Source organism: Chlorocebus sabaeus, chromosome 1 (assembly GCF_047675955.1).
Source record: "Chlorocebus sabaeus isolate Y175 chromosome 1, mChlSab1.0.hap1, whole genome shotgun sequence".
NCBI classification, from domain to species: domain Eukaryota; kingdom Metazoa; phylum Chordata; class Mammalia; order Primates; family Cercopithecidae; genus Chlorocebus; species Chlorocebus sabaeus.
Window position 1 is genome coordinate 7,592,745 of NC_132904.1, and position 17,252 is coordinate 7,609,996.

At 45.9% G+C, this 17,252-nt stretch overlaps 1 protein-coding gene across 5 annotated transcripts in view; it reads right to left on the reverse strand.

Moving 5' to 3' along the window:
- The window catches only part of RBM4 (RNA binding motif protein 4), a 51,100-nt gene that overhangs the window by 24,638 nt on the left and 9,210 nt on the right, over positions 1-17,252 (reverse strand). For 3 of the 5 annotated variants that reach the window (XR_012092261.1, XR_012092311.1, XR_005240562.2), the window contains exon 3: positions 3,934-4,057. The exons of 1 other annotated variant lie outside the window; for it this stretch is intronic. The gene's annotated coding sequence lies outside the window, so the exon portion shown is untranslated. Of the gene's footprint in view, positions 1-169; positions 291-3,933; positions 4,058-17,252 lie in introns of all 5 variants that reach the window. One more of the 5 variants, XR_012092296.1, reaches the window with a different exon arrangement.

Genomic DNA, 17,252 nt, shown 5'->3' on the forward strand with positions numbered 1-17,252 from the left:
AGAAAGTTTAGGCTGGGCGCAGTGGTCTACCTACGCCTGTAATCCCAGCACTTTGGGAGGTCGAGGCCGGTGGATCACGAGGTCAGGAGTTCGAGACCAGCCTGACCAACATGGTGAAACCATGTCTCTACTAAAAATACAAAAATTAGCCGGGCGTGATGGCACGCACCTGTAATCCCAGCTACTCAGGAGGCCGAGGCAGAGAATCGCTTGAATCCGGGAGGTGGAGGTTGCAGTGAGCCGAGATCGTGCCACTGCACTTCAGCCTGGGCGACAGAGCGAGACTCCGTCTAAAACAAAAAAGAAATTAGTGGCCCGGTGCGGTGGCTCACGCCTGTAATCCCAGCACTTTGGGAGGCCAAGGCAGGAAGATCACCTGAGGTCAGGAGTTCGAGACCAGCCTGGATAACATGGCAAAACCCTGTCTCTACTAAAAATACAAAAAAATTAGGCAGGAGCCTGTAATTCTACCTATTCGGTAGGCTGAAGTACGAGAATCACTTCAACCTGGGAGGCGGAGGTTGTAGTGAGCCAAGATCCTGCCACTGCACTCCAGCCTGGCTGACAGAGCAAGACTCCGTCTCAAAAAAAAAAAAAAAAAAAAAAAAGACTCCATCTCAAAAAGAAAAAAAAAGAAAAAGAATTTGTGACAAGTACCACAAATTACACAAACTAGGTCCAATGGCAGGGAATAATGGGAGGACATATCTACTAAGCTACAGGTGGTTTAGGAGGGCATTCCGATACTTGATCCTGAAGCTAAGACCTGAGGATAAGTTAGCTCTAAAGCAGTAAAGAGAAAGGTCCTTCCAGATTTAATTAAAACAAATAAACCAAAAAAAAAAAACGGCCCTGAGGCAGGAAAGAGCTCAGTGTATACAACGATCTGAAAGGAGAGTCAGTGTGGTCAGAAAAGGACAGATAAATAGGGAAAAGGGCCTGAGATAATAGAGTGTGACAGAGGCAAGGCACGATCAAACTAAGGGATTGGGCATTTTACTTTAGATAAAATTGGAAGTTGCTGAAAGGTTCTAAGTAAGGAACATCTGATTTACATTTCACAAGATCATTCTGGCTACTAAATGGAAAATACTTTGAAGACACAAGGATAAGGAAAAGACAGACCTGGAGGTCACTGTAGTCATCTTGGTGGGAGAGGATAGCATGGTCTAGACTACGGCTGTGGCAAAGACAGAGAAAAGAGGTAACATGTGATATAAACATGGTGAACAGCTGCTAATGGTTGGGGAGGGGGTAAGAATGACTACCAGGAATCTGGCTGGAAGAGAAGGGGACAAGGAAGACTGAAGGAGAAATGATTTTAGAGTAGGAAGTCTCCAGAGCTCTATCTCAGATGTACCAAGTTGAAGGTGTATTAAGAGAACCAGCCAGGCACAGTAGCTCATGCTTGTAATCCCAGCATGTTGGGAGGCCAAGGCAGGAGGAACCCGAGGTCAGTAGTTCGAGACTAGCCTGGCCAATATGGTGAAATCCCATCTGTACTAAAAATACAAAAATTAGCCAGGTGTAGTGGCACACGCCTGTAGTCCCAGCTACTCAGGAGACTGAGGCAGAAGAATCGCTTGAACCCGGGAGGCGGAGGTTGCAGTGAGCCGAGATCACGTCACTGCACTCCAGCCTGGGCAACAGAGTGAGACTCCATCTCAAAAAAAAAAAAAAAAGAGAACCAAGAAGAAATGTCAACTAGGTCTCCAGATCCCTGAATCTTGAGCACAGAAGAGAGGTTTTGAACTGGAGATATCAAGAGTCTTTAGCACCTGGATCAGTGTTAATAACAGAAATACAATGTGAGCCACAAATGCAAACCACATAGGGAAATGAAACAGGTGAAATTAAGTTGTATTAATTTTATTTTCCCCAGATAGTCTAGTGGTTAGGAAAAAAACAAAAACAATTTTAATATATTTTTACCCAATATATGCAAAAAAATTATCAGTCCAACATATAATGAGCATTAAAAAATGAATATATTCTTTCTCTTTTTTTTTTTTTTTTTTTTGAGACGGAGTCTCGCACTGTCGCCCAGGCTGGAGTGCAGTGGCGCGATCTCGGCTCACTGCAAGCTCCGCCTCCCGGGTTCACGCCGTTCTCCTGCCTCAGCCTCCTGAGTAGCTGGGACTACAGGCGCCCGCCACCGCGCCCGGCTAATTTTTTGTATTTTTAGTAGAGACAGGGTTTCACTGTGGTCTCGATCTCCTGACCTTGTGATCCACCCGCCTCGGCCTCCCAAAGTGCTGGGATTACAGGCGTGAGCCACCGCGCCCGGCCATTCTTTCTCATATTATTTTTTTTGAGAGACAGACTCTTGCTCTGTCGCCCAGGCTAGAGTACAGTGGCCCAATCTTGGCTCACTAGATCCTCCACCTCCCGGGTTCAAGCGATTCTCCTGTCTCAGCCTCCCAAGTAGCTGGGATTACAGGCACATGCCACCACACCTGGCTAATTTTTGTATTTTTAGTAGAGATGGGGTTTCACCATCTTGACCAGGCTGGTCTCAAACTTCTGACATCAAGTGATCTGCCTGCCTTGGCCTCCCAAAGTGCTGGGATTACAGGTATGAGCCACAGCACCTGGCTTATCATATTAATTTTTTAAATCCCATAGGTATTTGGTACTCACAACACTGTATATGGCTCTGGCTACCACACTGAACAGCACAACTCCAGATGGTATACAAAGCCAAAGCAATGAATGAAGTCTTAAAGAGGATTTCAAACTTGGCACTACTGATGTTTAGCCACATCCCTGGGGGGAGAATCCCCCCAAATTGTGACAATTAACAATGATTTCAGGGAATCTCTGAGCCTATTCTAGTTGCCCATTTAAAACAAACAAACAAAAAAAAAGTCAGCTTAGGTCAGGCACAGTGGCTTACGTCTGTAATCCCAGCACTATGGGAGGCCAAGGCACGTGGATCACCTGAAGTCGGGAGTTCAAGACCAACCTGACCACCACCGAGAAACCCCATCTCTACTAAAAATACAAAATTAGACAGGCGTGGTGGTGCGTGCCTGTAATGCCAGCTACTAGGGAGGCTGAGGCAGGAGAATCGCTTGAATCCAGGAGGCAGAGGTTGCACTGAGCCAGGATCGTGCCACTGCATTGCAGCCTGGGCAACAAATGCAAAACTCCATCTCAAAAAAAAAAAAAAAATTTAAAAAAGGGTCAGGCTAGCTGGCTCACACCTGTAATCCCAGCACTTTGGGAGGCTGAGGCAGGCAAATGGCTAGAGCTCAGTTCAAGACCAGCTTGGGCAACATGGCAAAACCATGACTACAAAAAAATACAGAAATAAGTTAGGCATGCTGGCATGCGCCTGTGGTCCCAGCTACTTGGGAGACTGAGATGGGAGAATTGCTTGAGCCCGGGAGGAGGCAGAGGTTGAACACCGCACTCCAGTTTGGGTGACACAGGAAGACCCTGTCTTAAGAAAAAGGTGCGGCAGGGGGCAGGTGAGGTGGTTCATGCCTATTTGTTTTGTTTTTGTTTTAGATGGAATCTTGCTCTGTAGCCCAGGCTAGAGTGCAGTGGCGCTATCTCGTCTCACTGCAACCTCCACCTCCTGGGTTCAAGCGATTCTCCTGCCTCAGCCTCCCAAGTAGCTGGGACTACAGGTGCACACGATGACAACTGGCTAATATTTATATTTTTAGTAGAGATGGGGTTTCATCACATTGGCCAGGCTGCTCTCAAGCTCCTGACCTCAAGTGATCCGCCCCCCTCAGCCTCCCAAAGTGCTGGGATTACAAGTGTGAGCCACTGCACCTGGCCTAATCTTAGTACTTTGGAAGGCTGAGGCAGGAGTATAGTTTGAGCCAGGAGTTCCTAACCAGCCTCGGCAACATAGGGAGACCCCATCTCTACCAAAAGATAAAAATAAAAAATAAATTAGCCAGGTGCAATGGTGCATACCTGTGTAGTTCCAGCTTCTTGGGAGGTTGAGATGGAAGGACTGCTTCAGCTCAGAAGGTCGAGGCTGCATTGAGCCATGCTTATACTACTGTATTCCAGCCTAGGCAACAGAGCAAGACCGCACCTAAAAAAAAAAAAAAAAAAAAAAGACTAAAAAATTGATCAGGGCCTGAGGATTAACTACAAAGGGGAACAAGGGCTTTTTGGCTGACAAAAATGTTCTGTATTTTGATTGCAGCGATGGGAACATTGTAACCATCAGTTATCAAAAGTACATTGTCAGACTGGGCACAGTGGCTCACGACTGTACCTGTAATCCCAGCACTTTGGGCGGCCAAGGTGGTGGATCGCCTGAGGTCAGCAGTTTGAGACCAGCCTGGCCAACATGGTGAAACTCTGTCTCTATTAAAAATATAAAAATTAGCCGGGCGTGGTGGCATGCATCTACAATCCCAGTTACTCAAAAGGCTGAGGCACGAAAATCGCTTGAGCCCAGGAGGTGGAGACTGCAGTGAGCAGAGATCATGCCAGTACACTCCAGCCTGGGCAATAGAGTGGGACACCATCTTTTTAAAAAAAAAAAAAAAAAAGCCCCCCCGCCCCCCCCACAAAGCACATTGTCACAATGTTTCAAATTGTTTTCAAAACTGGTGTATTTTATTGTTTGAAAAGAATACTTCAGGCCTGGCATGGTGGCTCACACCTGTAACCTCAGCCCTTTGGGAGGCCAAGGTGAGATCAACCGAGGTTGGGAGTTCGAGACCAGCCTGACCGACATGGAGAATCCCCGTCTCTACTAAAAAAATGCCAAATTAGGCTGGACGCAGTGGCTCACACCTGTTATCCCAGCACTTTGGGAGGCCAAGGCGGGTGGATCACAAGGTCAGGAGATCGAGACCATCCTAACACAGTGAAACCCCGTTTCTACTAAAAATACAAAAACAAAATTAGCCGGGAGTGGTGGCAGGCGCCTGTAGTCCCAGCTACTCGGGAGGCTGAGGCAGGAGAATGGCATGAACCCAAGAGCCGGAGCTTGCAGTGAGCTGAGATTGAGCCACTGCACTCCAGCCTGGGCAACAGAGCAAGACTCCGCCTAAAAATATATATATATATAAAATTAGTCGGGCATTGTAGTGGGCACCTGTAATCCCAGCTACTCGGGAGGAAGGAGAATCACTTGAACCCAGGAGGCAGAGGGTGTGGTGAGCTGAGATCACATCATTGCACTCCAGCCTGGACAACAAAAGTAAAACTCCATCCCAAAAAAAAAAAAAAAGAATACTTCAGGGCCGTCTCTTCCTGGTTCTTCCCAGAGTCAGGAAAACCTGGATTGAAAGAGTGGTTTAAAAAAAAAAAAAAAAAAAAAAACTCTGAAGAGCCGATTTTTGTAAAAAGTAAATCACATTATGACACTGCTTAAAAACCCCACAAGACTAGTTTACTCAGAATGAAGGCCAGAAAGGCCATAGATTAACTACTAGATCTGCTAACTACCTGACCTCTTCTGCTCCTCTCCCCCCTCACTCACTCTTGCCACTGGCCTCCTGTTAGAACACTTCCACCTTGAGACCCTTGCTCAAGATATTCTCTCTACCTGGAGTACTTTTCCCCCAGATACCTGGTGCTTACATCTAATTCAACTCATTGCTCAAATCTCACTTTTAGAGGCCCAAGCCGGGCGCAGTGGCTCATTCCTATAATCCCAGCACTTTGGGAGGCCGAGGCAGGTGGATCACCTGAGGTCAGGAGTTCGAAATCAGCAGGGTCAGTATGGTGAAACACCATCGCTACTAAAATACAAAAATTAGCCAGGCATGGTGGTGCATGACTATAATCCCAGCTACTGAGGAGGCTGAGGCAGAAGAATTGCTAGAACCTGGGAGGCAGAGGTTGCAGTGAGCCAAGATCACGCCATTGCATTCCAGCCTGGGTGACAAGAGCAAAACTCCACCTCAAAAAAAAAAAAAAGAAAGAAATATAATTCTATTTTTTAAAAATTATAAAATTTTTTAAATACACAGGCCTGGCCCCCTATTTATCACAGCAATCTGCACACACATATGCTGCACTAGCTCTCCCAATCCTCGCTACTCAACTTTAACCTTTTTAATACAAAGGTCTTACGTCCTAACACATAATTTAGTTATTTACTATGTTCATTACTTGTCTTGGACTAGAATGTAAGTTTTAGACGTTGGAGCTTCCACTAGTTTAGGTCACGAAGATGACATGGAGGAGAAATTACCACACAACCATTAGGGACATGTAGCAGAAACAAGGAACAATCTTTTAAACAGAAAAGTGGGCCGGGCACAGTGGCTCATGCCTGAAATCCCAGCACTTTGGGAAGCCAAGGCAGGTCAATCACCTGAATTCAGGAGTTTGAGACCAGCCTGGTCAACATGGCAAAACCCCGACTCTACAAAAAATAAAAAAGATTAGCCAGGCGTGGGGATGCACACGTGTAGTCCCAGCTATTTGGGAGGCTGAGGCAGGAGAATCACTTGAACCCAGGAAGTAGGGGTTGCAGGAGGCTGCGATCGCGCCACTGGACTCCAGCCTGAGTGACAGAGCAACACTGTCTCAAAAAAAAAAAAAGCAACCTGTAAAGAATTGAGGTAAGGAACACAAGGTAAGAAGTTCAAGAAATTAGGCTGGGCACAGTGGCTCATGCCTGTAATCCCAGCACTTTAGGAGACCGAGCCGATCCACCTCAGGGTGGATCACCTGAGGTCAGGAGTTCAAGACCAGCCTGACCAATATGATGAAACCCCATCTCTACTAAAAATACAAAAATTAGCCAGATGTGATTGCACGTGCCTGTAATCCCAGCTACCCAGGAGACTGAGACAGGAGAATCACTTGAATACAGGTGGCAGAGTTTGCAGGGAGCCAAGATCGCACCATTGCACTCCAGCCTGGGCAGTGAGAACAAAACTCTGTCTCAAAAAAAGAAGTTAAAGAAATTAACAGGTTGGCATTTTGGAATGGAATGTCTCCAAAACAAAACAACAAAGACTCTTCCACATTAGTTGGTGTTTAAGAATGATGTGCCAGCTGGCCATGGTGGCTCATGCCTATAACCCCAGCTACTCAGGAGGTTGAAGTGAGAGGACACTTGAGCCCAGAAGTTCACAGCCCCAGTGAACCATGATTGCAACACTGCCCTCCAGCCTGAGCAACAGTGAGATCTTGTCTCAAAACAAGAGAAAACAAAACAAAGTAAGAATACTGTACCACTGATATGATTTATCCATTCTCCCTAAGTGATGGGGGAAAACACTGCCAAACCCCATTTCTTTCTTTTTCTTTTTTTTTTTTGAGACAGTATCTTGCTCTGTTGCCCAGGCTGGAGTGCAGTGGCACGATCATGGCTCACTGCAGCCTCAATGTCCCGGGCTGAAACAACCCTCCTACCTCAAACTCGAGAGTAGCTGGAACTACAGGTACACAGCACCATGCTCAGCTATTTTTAAATATTTTTTGTAGAGACAGAGTTTTGCCATATTACCCAGGCTTGCCAGTCCAATTTCTTATCTTAAGGATGTCCAGCAGTAAAACCTAAAGGAAACTTGTTAAAGAAATCATCTTGAGATCAAAAGACTTGGCTGATGCCCAAGTATTTCTTCTTCTTCTTGTTGAGACAGGGTCTTGCTCTATCACCCAGGCTGGAGTGCAGTGGTGTGATCTCAGCTCACTGCAAACTCCACCTCCTGGGTTCAAATGATTCTCCTGCTTCAGCCTCCCGAGTAGATGGAATTACAGGTGCCCAAAAGCCTAATTTTTTTTTTTTTTAAAGCTAAGTGCTAAAGATATAAAAAGACAAAAAGGAAATACAAACGACTCTTAAAAATATAAAGGGCTGCCAGGCGCGGTGCTCACGCCTGTAATCCTAGCACTTTGGGAGGCTGAGGCGGGCAGATCACCTGAGGTCGGGAGACCAGCCTGACCAACATGGAGAAACCCCATCTCCACTAAAAATACAAAATTAGCCAGGTGTGGTGGCACATGCCTATATTCCCAGCTAATCAGGAGTCTGAGGCAAGAGAATCACTTAAACCCATACCATTGCACTCCAGCCTGGGCAACAAGAGCAAAACTCCAGGACTGGTGTGGTGGGTCACACCTATAATCCCAGCACTTTGGGAGGCCGAGGTAGGTGGATCACGAGGTCAGCAGTTCGAGACCAGCCTGGCCAACATGGTGAAACCCCATCTCTACTAAAAACGCAAAAAATACAAAAATTAGCTGGGTGTGGTGGCGCGTGCCTATAATCCTAGCTACTCAGGAGGCTGAGGCAGCAGAACTGCTTGAACCGGGACCCGGGAGGCGGAGGTTGCAGTGAGCCGCGATCACACAGTGGCTTGAGCCTGTAATACCAACACTTTGGGAGGCCAAGTCAGGAGGAACACTTGAGGGCAGGAGTTTGAGGACCAGCCTGGGCAACATGGCAAGACCCTGTCTCTACAAAAAATTAAAACCTCACTCATTACAAAAATAGACACTAATTATAAATACAGTAAGACAGCTATGGTCTGAATATTTGTGTCACCCCCCTTCTCCCCATTAATGTTGAAATACCCCCACAAGGTAATCGTTTTAGGTGAAGCCTTTCACATCTAACTGGTGGGAATATACATTGTAATGACTTGAGGACAATTTGACACACAGCAAAATATAAACTGCCCATCAATATCTAGGAATGTAGCTTATTAAAATACCTGCACTCATACCAAATAACCATTTTTTATCTAATACAAAATGTCACTAACTTTCAGGTACAACTTTTTTTTTTTTTTTTGGAAGACAGAGTCTCGCTCTGTCGTGCAGGCTGGAGTGCAGTGGTGCTATCTCGGCTCACTACAAGTTCCGCCTCCCAGGTTCACGCCATTCTCCTGCCTCAGCCTCCGGAGTAGCTGGAACTACAGGCACAAGCAACCACGCCCAGCTAATTTTTTGTATTTTCAGTAGAGACAGGGTTTCACCATGTTAGCCAGGATGGTCTCGATCTCCTGACCTCGTGATCCGCCCGCCTCAGCTTCCCAATGCTGGGATTACAGGTGTGAGCCACTGCACCTGGCCTCGGTACAACATTATTTTATACACTACTAAAACACTGCCAGTCAGACGTAGTGGCTCACGCCTGTAATCCCAGCACTTTGGGAGGCTGAGGTGGGCGAATCGCTTGAGCTGAGGAGTTTAAGACCAGCCACTCAACATGGCGAAACCCCATCTCTACAAAAAAAAAAAAAATACAAAAACAATTAGCCGGGCGTAGTGGTGTGCACTTGTAGTCCCAGCTATTCAGGAGGCTGAGGTGGGAGGATCACTTGAGCCCAGGAGGCGGAGGTTATAAAGTGAGATCATGCCACTGCATTCCTGCCTGGGTAATAGAGCAAGACTCTGTCTCAAAAAAAAAAAAAAAAAAAAAATTAAACACTGCCAATTGAACTATGAGACATATGGATAAGCAAGACACAAATTTCAGACACATCAAAAAAAAAACATTATGTCTAAGAATTGTTTAAATATAACCTTATCCTTTTTGTTTTAAAAAAAAACTATACTTATGGGCACTTTTTTTTTTTTTTTTTTTTTTTTTTTTGAGACAGTCTCACTCTGTCACCTAGGTTGGAGTGCAGTGGTGCAATCTTGGCTCACTGCAACCTCCACCTCCCAGGTTCAAGCGATTCTCCTGCCTCAGCCTCCTGAGTAGCTGGGATTACAAGTGTGGGCTACCACGCCCAGCAAAATTTTAAAGAAGTAAAAAGAAGGCTGGGCGCAGTGGCTCACGCCTATAATCCCAGTACTTTTGGGAGGCCGAGGCGGGCAGATCACAAGGTCAGAAGTTCAAGACCAGCCTGACCAACATGGTGAAACCTTGTCTCTACTAAAACTACAAAAAAAAATTTAGCTAGGCATGGTGGTATGCACCTGTAATCCTAGCTACTCAGGAGGTTGAGGGAGGAGAATCGCTTGAACCCGGGAGGCAGACACTGTAGTGAGCCGAGATGGCGCCACTGGACTCCAGCCTGGGCGACAGAGTGAGACTCCATCTCAAAAAATAAAAAAACAAATTATCTGTAGGCGGGGCACAGTGGCTCACACCTGTAATCCCAGCACTTTGGGAGGCTAAGGCAGGAGGATCGCTTAAGCCCAGGAGTTCAAGACCAGGCTGGGCTACAGGGGAAAACCTTGTCTCTTTAAAAAAAAAAAAAAAAAAAAAATCAATCAAAACTGAGCTGGGCGTGGTGGTGCATGCCTGTGGTCCCAGCTACTCAGGAGGTTGAGGCGAGAGGATAGCTTCAGCCTGGGAGGTCAAGGTTGCAGTGAGACATGTTTGCACCACAGCACTCCAGCCTAGAGAACAAAGTGAGACCTTGTCTCAAAAATAAAATTTTTAAAAAAGTTAATAGGGCTTGGTGGCATACGCCTGTAGTCCTAAATACTTGGGAGGCTGAGACTGGAGGATCATTTGGGCCTCGGAGCTATGGCTGCAGTGAGATATAACACCATGGCACTCTAGCCTGGATGACAGAGCAAGACCCTGTCTCTAAAATAAGTAATATTTTTAGAGAGAGTCTTGCTGTTGTCCACGCTGGGCTTGCACTCCTGGGCTGCTCAAGCAATCCCTGCACCTCGGCCTGCCAAGTACCTGAGACAACAGGTGCATGCCACTGTGCCCGCTTATTTTTTGCCTTTTTAATTGAGGCATGTATTCAAAGTGTGATTCCCTATCCTGGGAGACAGAGCAGGACTCTGTCACAAAAAAAAAAAGAAAAAGAAAAAAGAGAGAGAAAAAAGAAAACCCATGTATAATTTTTTATTTCCCAAAACATAGTAGCCTGTTGTTGCCTGGAAGCCTTACAGGTCATAAGTCAATTAACATATTTCATGTGTTACATGTATACTGTATTCTTACAATAAAAGCTAAACAAAAGGCTGGGCGCGGTGGGTCACACCTATAATCCTAACACTTTGGGAGGCTGAGGTGGGTGGATCACCTGAGGTCAAGAGTTCGAGAACAGCCTGACCAATATGGTGAAACCCTGTCTCTACTAAAAATACAAAAGTTACCTGGGCATGGTTGGCGTGTGTCTACAGTTCCAGCTACTCAGAAGGCTGAGACAGGAGATTTGCTTGGACCCAAGAGGCAGAGGTTGCAGTGAGCCGAGATCCCATCACAGCACTCCAGCCTGGGTGACAGAGCAAGACTCCCTCTCAAAAAAAAAAAAAAAAAAAAATTAAGAAGTGAATCATCATAAAGGTGTTCATCCCGATAGTATTTATGTTGAATAGGCTGAGGAAAAGTAGGAGGAGGGGTTGGTCTGGCTGTCTCAGGGCAGCAGAGGCAGAAGAAAATCCATCTATAAGTCCATGTATAAGTGAACCTGCACAACAGTTCAAACCCTTGTTGTTCAATGGTCAACTGTACAAAGGAAGCCCCAAACTCGGTTAGGTGTCAATCTTCCTTACACTGTGAAACTCAGAAGTCCCATCTTGTCGCATATCTGAATACAAACAATTCTGATGTTGGATAGAGGAACTCAAAGAAATCAGCAGGCACACACAACCCTCAATGGAAGCACCAGCCCCCAGTGGACAGAGTACTCAACCTCCCTGTTAGCTGTGACAAAACAAAAATGAAAGCAGTAATAAAATGCTCAATTCACTCATCACTATCCAAGTACTTTCTCCTTTGGTGTCATGTCTCCTTAAGGGGACAGGAAGAACCATCCCTGTTTTGGTGGGGGTGGGGGTGGGCGGGTATATGTTTCAGACAGGTCAGGTCTCACTACGTTGGCCAGGCTGGCCTTGGAACTCCTGCGCTCAATCTTTGCACCTCAGCCTCCCTAGTAGCTGAGACTACAGACAGGCACCACCAGGCCCGAAACCATCCCAATTTTGTATCTCAAGGGTGCTATTTACCTGCCATAAAGTAACACAAGTCCCTATTCCTGTCAGATTTGCATCTGATGAGAAGCTGGAAGGTTCACTCATGTTAAGCCATCATAATCTGGCTTGACAAAATAGAGTTGTTAGCATGAAAAAACTTAATAATGCAAGAACATGGTTTAACAAAGCAAATATTAAGGCTTCAAAAAGTCCCCTGCCCCACCTTCCCCAGAAGCCAACTGCTTTTGCCTTTTTAGCTGTTCTTTACCTTTATTTCTGAATAAGATGTTCATAATCCATTTGCCACTTTTAAAAATTTCCTTTTGGCTGGGCGTGATGGCTCATGCCTGTAATCCCAGCACTTTGGGAGGCCAAGGTGGGCAGATCACGAGGTCAGGAGATCGAGACCATCCTGGCTAACATGGTGAAACCTCATCTCTACTAAAATACAAAAAAATTAGCCAGGCGTGGTGGAGGGCGCCTGTAGTCCCAGCTACTCAGGAGGCTGAGGCAGGAGAATGGCATGAACCTGGGAGGTGGAGCTTGCAGTAAGCCGAGATCGCACCACTGTGCTCCGGCCTGGGCGACCAAAAAAAAAAAAATTCCTCATTTCTATGAGTTTTGCTCTTACACATATTACCCACCCATCCCCACTTCATCAGATTATTATTTTATTACAATATTCAGAGCTACAACAATCGTAACTAGGTAAATATCACATACAGTTAAATCCTGCTATGGTTTGAGTGTTTATGTCCCCCGAAAATTCATGTTAAAATCTGAATCCCCAAGGTGAAAAGTATTAGGTACACCTTTGAGAGGTGATTACACCACAGAACAAAGCTCTCATCAGTGGGATTTGTGCCCTTATGTAGAAGAAACCCCAGAGAAATCCCTCACCCTTCCTGCCTTGCAAATTCAAGACAGGATCCAGGCACCAAGTCTGCCACAGCCTTGATCTTGGCCTTCCCAAGCTCCAAAACGCTGAGAAATAAAATTCTGTTGTGTATAAGCCATCCAGTTTATGGTCTGTTGTTACAGTAGCTCAAACGGAGTAAGAAAATCCTCATGTTGGCCGGGCGCGGTGGCTCACGCCTGTAATCCCAGCACTTCGGGGGGCCAAGGGGGGCGGATCATGAGGTCAGGAGATTGAGACCATCCTGGCTAACACAGTGAAACCCCATCTCTACTAAAAAAATACAAAACTCAGCCGGGCGTGGTGGCGGGCGCCTGTAGTCCCAGCTACTCAGGAGGCTGAGGCAGGAGAATGGATGGCATGAACCCAAGAGGCGGAGCTTGCAGTGAGCCGAGATCGCGCCACTGCACTCCAGCCTGGGTGACAGAGCAAGACTCCATCTCAAAAAAGAAAATCCTCATGTTATAATACTTCACAAGTTTTTGTTTATTCTAGTTAATATTTACCTTAATTTTTTCATTTTCTCTGTACTTCATCAGTAATTCAGCTCTAAACTCTCCAAGTAAGGCAAAAATTTCCTCCGTATATTCTAATACAGTTTTTTGTCTGAGACATCCCCTCTTAGAAGTATACTTTCTCTTGCTTCAACCTGGACTACTGTTCTCCAAATCCACTGCAGAAAGGGAGTCCTGGGACTTCCCATCACCATCATCCTGGGAATTCCTTTTACCTCAGAATGAGATGATGTATAAGAACACAAAACTACTGAGATCAAACTGACCTGGGTAATTTGAAACAGCACTTAGTACCAGTGCCAATGATCTCTCACTACTGCATCCCCCTGAGGCTACTTTAAGTACTGATGTGTAGCTCTAGGGTAAAGAGCCTGGTTTAATTTAGCATTCACCCAAAACCCCAATTTTGAGGATGCCTCGAAAACTTTTGAGACAGGGTCCCACTCTGTCACCCAGGATGGAGTCCAGTGATACCATCTCTGTTCACTGTAACCTCTATCCCTGGCATCGAGCAATCCTCCCATCTCAGCCTCCTGAGTAGCTGGAACTACAGGCGTGAGTCACCATGACCAGCTCATTTTTAAATTTTTATTATTATTATTGAGTCTCACTCTGTCGCCCAGGCTGGAGTGCAGTGGCTGGATCTCAGCTCACCGCAAGCTCCGCCTCCCGGGTTTACGCCATTCTCCTGCCTCAGCTCCCGAGTAGCTGGGACTACAGGCGCCCGCCACCTCGTCTGGCTAGTTTTTTGTATTTTTTAGTAGAGACGGGGTTTCACCGTGTTAGCCAGGATGGTCTCGATCTCCTGACCTTGTGATCCGCCCGTCTCGGCCTCCCAAAGTGCTGGAACTACCGGCTTGAGCCACCGCGCCTGGCCTATTATTATTATTTTAAAGACATACTTTCACTCTCATTGCCCAGGGTGGAGTTCAATGGCGCTATCTCAGCTCCCTGCAACCTCTGCCTCCCGGGTTCAAGTGATTCTCCTGCCCTCAGCCTCCTGAGTAGCTGGGATTACAGGCGCCCACCACCATGACTGGCTAATTTTTTGTGTTTTTAGTAGAGATGGGGTTTCTCCATGTTGGACAGGCTGGTCTTGAACTCCCAACCTCAGGCGATCTGCTGCCTTGACCTCCCAAAGTGCTGGGATTACAGGTGTCAAGCCATCATTCCTGGCCGGAAAACTTTTAAGGCAAAGTTAACAGGGTTAACATCAAGTTAAACTCCAAGATCACCCTGAAAACTCTGCCCTGCATGGTCCTTTGACTCACGCAGAACCAGGCCAGGCCACATGTCATCAATACAAAATAGTATGACCATTCCCACCCCAACCTGACTTCCAAGGACATATCAATTAATTGTACACCCAAGACCCAGACAAGCAGCAGCTTGTGGAGGCACAGTGAGGACAGGCACAATGCCCTATTGATCTTTGTATTCACCACATGCTAACCTAATTGCAGGTAATCAGGGAGTACCTAGCGAAATAGAAATCCAGCTAGACATTTACTAGACAGAATGAACAGTGAAATGCTATGGGGGAAAAATCAGTTTATTAAAGCATTACTCTTGAAAAACAACATTTTGGCCAGGCGCAGTGGCTCACATATAATCTCCGCAAAAACTTTAGGAGGCCAAGGCAGGAGGATGCCTTGAGCTCAGGAGATCAGAGTTACAGTGAGCTATGATCATGCCACCGCACTGCAGCTTGGGTGTCTAAAAAACAAAAAGAGCTAGATGGCTAAACAAAAAGCAAGAAAAAGTACTTATTACTCCTGAGGTAAGGAGTGGCAGCATAACCTTGTCAATTACAAAGAACCAACTACATGGCTTCAACTCAAAGATACACTTGACTGGACGCATAAAGAAAACTTCGTAATACATCGATGTTGAAAATCAGTGAATTATAGTCAATCTTTCCAAATCACCTCTTAAAAATAATTCATCTTGCTCTGTCACCTGGGCTGGAGTATAGTGACACAATCAGCTCACCACAGCCTGAAACTCCTGGGCTCAAACTATCCTCCCGCTTCAGCCTCTCTTAGTAGCTGGAACTTCAGCTGCATATCCACCACACAGAGCCAATTTTAAAATTGTCTTAGAAACGGGATCCTGCTATGTTGCCTAGGCTGCCATTGTTCTTGATAAAGTTTTTCCTCTCAACAAGTCAATAGTTTAAGGCTGAGTGTGGTGGCTCATGCCTGTAATTCCAGCACTTTAGGAGGCAGGCGAATCACTTGAGTCTGGGAGTTTGAGACCAGACTGGCCATGGTGAAACTCCATCTCTACTAAAAATACAAAAATTAGCCAGGTGTGGTGGCGGGCGCCTGTAATCCCAGTTACTCAGGAGGCTGAGGCAGAAGAATCACTTGAACATGGAAGGCACAGGCTGCAGTGAGCCAAGATCATGCCAGTGCACTCCAGTCTGGGCAACAGAGAGACCCTGTCTCAAGGGGAAAAAAAAAAAAAACACCCACACACACAAACAATAAATAGTTCAAAAGAGAAAATGGAAAAGCATCTAGTATGAATATAGCATTAAGCGAGGCCAGATTCTGAGTTATGAAAAAACTACTCTTACGTTGCAGGGAGATCAGGCTCTCAAAGCAGAAAGCAACAATGACTTCCTCTAACAGAATCAAGAAATTTAAAAACAAAATTTTTTCTGAGAGAAGTATCGTTCTTTTCCCCCAGGCTTGAGTCAGTGGCTCAATCTCGGCTCGCTGCAACCTCTGCCTCCCTTTGTATTTTTAGTAGAGACTGGGTTTCACCAAATTGGCCAGGCTGGTCTCTTACTCCTGACCTCAGGGGATCCGCCTGCCTCAGCCTCCCGAAGTGCTGGGATTACAGGCATGAGACACTGCGCCTGGTAAAAAATTTTTGAGACACCCAGGCTGTGATGCAGTGGCCTGATCTTAGCTCACTGCAGCCTTGACTTCCTGGGTTCAAGTGATCCTCCCACCTTGGCCTCTGGAGTAACTGGGACCACAAATGCGCACCACTATGCCCAGGTAATTTTTAAATTTTTTGTAGAGACAGGGCTTCCCCATGTTGCCCAGGCTGGTCTTGAACTTCTGAGCTTAAGCAACTCACTTGCCTCAGCCTCCCAAAGTGCTGGGATTACGGGTGTGAGGCACTGCACCCGGCCAAGGAGTTAATATTTTATTTTATAAAATATTTTTTTGAGACGGAGTTTTGCTCTTGTTGCCCAGGCTGGAGTGCAATGGCGCAATCTTGGCTCACTGCAACCTCCGCCTACTGGGTTCAAGCGATTTTGCTGCCTCCTGAGTAGCTGGGATTACAGGCACACGCCACCACACCCAGCTAATTTTTTGTATTTTTAGTAGAGACAGGATTTCACCATGTTGGTCAGGCTGATTTCGAACTCCTGACCTTGTGATCCACCCGCCTCGGCCTCCCAAAGTGCTGGGATTACAAGCGTGAGCCACCATGCCTGAGTTACTTTTAACTAGTTAACTAATTTTAACTAGTTTTGTAATGCAAAAATGTATCATATCCATGTTTACCATGTCACTTCTAAAAATCCTTCACTGACCATCCCCATCTAAACAGAATTCTTGCTTGACATTTCTGCATTTTCTCCTCCCTCAGAATAGAAGCTCCAGAACCCTATATATGCCCAACACTTAAAACACCACCTTCCAGAGTATCATTCAATAAAATATTTGTTGAATCAACAAATACTGTTAGTCTCCAATGTTTGAAATTCGCCAACCCTACCCATCAGATCAAAGGGTATACTGAGAGAGTAAAAATGGCGTTCAGTGGTGGGTCTGTCCTTTAGAGAAAAAGAAACCAAAGTAGGTATGTACAACCATCCAAGAGAAATGGCAGAGAACCAACCCAGCCAGGAAAGGAAAAAACTAACAGAAAAACATTTGCTGGGAAGATTAAATGAGAACACATGAAATACCCAGCACAGGCTTCACATACAAAAATATTCAATAAATTACATGTTGTATAGAGCTGTT